This window comes from Urocitellus parryii, chromosome 2, assembly GCF_045843805.1.
Source record: "Urocitellus parryii isolate mUroPar1 chromosome 2, mUroPar1.hap1, whole genome shotgun sequence".
Classification (NCBI taxonomy): domain Eukaryota; kingdom Metazoa; phylum Chordata; class Mammalia; order Rodentia; family Sciuridae; genus Urocitellus; species Urocitellus parryii.
The window spans coordinates 25,360,001-25,362,399 of NC_135532.1; the positions used below are offsets into that span (position 1 = coordinate 25,360,001).

The 2,399-nt window shown below is 40.2% G+C and overlaps 1 non-coding gene across 1 annotated transcript; it reads left to right on the forward strand.

The window, feature by feature from the left end:
- Positions 1–1,226: 1,226 nt before the first annotated feature.
- LOC113182490 (small nucleolar RNA U13) lies at positions 1,227–1,332 on the forward strand. The gene has a single exon (XR_013343283.1). It is a non-coding gene; the product is annotated as a small nucleolar RNA U13 (small nucleolar RNA).
- The last annotated feature ends 1,067 nt before the right edge of the window (positions 1,333–2,399 follow it).

Sequence of the window (2,399 nt, forward strand, 5' to 3'; positions counted from 1 at the left end):
CTCCACATGGAAGCCCACACCCTCTGGATCTGATCCTGACCATCTAGCCCGCATGGTTCCTATCCTGTGTTCAGCTTGGATACTGGACAAACTTTACCTATCTGTTACCTTATCTGGCTTTGCTGAAGGATGGCTAGCTATAGGGCAAAATCAGCTTTTGGGAAAGTGGGACAACCTTTTCAGGACTGAGTGTAAAAAAACTAAAGGCACAGAGAATCACAAACCTCACAGCATCAAACTCTCTCTGACAAATATTAAAATAAAGAGCATGGTTTATTTCTCTCAAATGCCCACAACTGTACTTAGCACAATATTGGGGCACCATAAATATTTACTGAACTGTATTTTGCTGTGAGCCATTTCAGGATAGTACACACTTAGCTTGATGGGAAAATAACACAACCAAACTGTGGGTGAAGTTCAGCTTTTTTTTTTTTTTTTTGGCTGATATTAGCTTTGGGCTCCTTATTTCAAGTCTGAGATGGGGGACTAGAATTTACCTTATTAAGTAGGTCATTTTCAAGGTAGCTAGACAATTAAATGAGTATTTAATATTGTGCAATAAAAGTTTACAAATTTATTTTCTGATTTTAAATTAATGATAAATCTATAGAAAACATCACTATCACAAAAGTAGAAAGACAAAAATAAGCCATACCTTATAATCCCATAACCCAGAGGTAAATGACATTTATGTAATGGTGAATTTCCTTTGTATGTGTTATGGTTTCCATGTGAAATATCCCCTTAGATCTCATGTGTGAGGTAATATGAGATCATTCAGAGGGGAAATGATTCGATTATGAGAGCCTTAACACAATCAGTGAATTAATCACCTGATGGGATGAATTGAGTGATAATTTAAAGGTAGGTAGGGTATGGCTGGAGGAGGTGAGGCATTGAGGGCCTGGCTTTAAGATACATATTTGTATCTAGCAAGTGGAGTATCTATCTCTCTATTTCTCTCTGCTTCCTGATCATCAAGTGAGCTGACTCTTCCTCCATGATGTTCTGCTTCACCTTGAGCCCCAAGGAATGGAGCTAGCTGACTATGGACTGAGACTTCTGAAACTATGAGCCCTCAAATAAACTTTTCTCCTCTACAATTGGGCTGGTCTATTTAGTCACAGTAGTGAAAAAGCTGACTCAAGCAGTATGGATGTATAGATTTATTTTTACATAACAAGAATGATACTATACAACCAACTTTTAAATGATTATGCCAGATGCTTTTGTGGTCCCTAGGCTTGATGATTTCTTTTTTTTTTTACCACTGTAAGAGACGTGTCTCCATCAAACCTGCTATGATGTCAGCATATTACCTGTTTGACATAAAAATAAAATAAGAAAACAAATTATTTTTCTCATCATCAATTCTCTGATTTTATTATTTTTTTAGGTGCTGGGGATCAAACCCAGGGCCTCACTCTTGCTAGGTAAATTCTCCACCACTGAGCACATCCCCAGCCCTGTTCTCTGATGTTAAAAATAGTAAGTAATAATAGCTAATACCCATGTGGCCCTTGCCATGAGGTTGGTGGAATTCTAGAGTTTTATGTACATTAACTCATTAAATCCTCACAGCAATTCTTGGAGATTTTTTCATCCTCGTTTTATAGAAGAAGAGAATGAGACACCCATTGGCTAAGTGTGTCACTTACACTTTTATCCATCCTGATACTCAATAAAACGATAATGAGTCTTATGACTTTGGGTTTGAACTATACAGTCTTGTTCCCAAATCTACACTTCTCATCCTGATTCTACGTTATTCCACTTTAGTTTATTTACAAAGTGTGAAACCATAGTAGTCAATGTCCTAGACGATGCTCACGTCCTGGAATTCATTCCCTTGGGAAGTCTGTGTGCAATGGTGGGACATTGCAGAAGTAGCAGTGTGTGACACTTTAGGCTAGGTCATGAAAAGTCACGGGGGAGGTCAGCTGCTGTGCTATGAGGATGTCCAAGCACAACCGTGGAAAGGACCTGGCTTGCTGCCATCTGAGTGAGACGTGCTGACAGTGGGTCTTTCAGACCCAGTTAAGCCTTCAGTCACTGCAGCCCTGGCTGACAGCTGACGGATCTGAAGGAGAATCTCAGGCAAAGAACTATGCAGTCAAGTTGTCCCAAAGTTCTGACCCACAGAAACAGCAAGGTAAAGGAAAGGTTTTTATGAATTGTTGATGTTACTAAATTTGGGGCAACTTGTTCTCAGTGCTCCCATTTAGATCTGAAATGCCTCCATGGGTCTCTGTGTTTAAGGCTTCTCCCTGGCCTGTGGCTCTAACCCTAACCCTAACCCTAACCTATCAAGGTGGGGCCTAGTGGAAGGAAGACAGGCCATTGGGGGTGTGCTCTTGAAGAGAATGGGGGTCCCCAGCTCATCCTCTTTCTCTTTT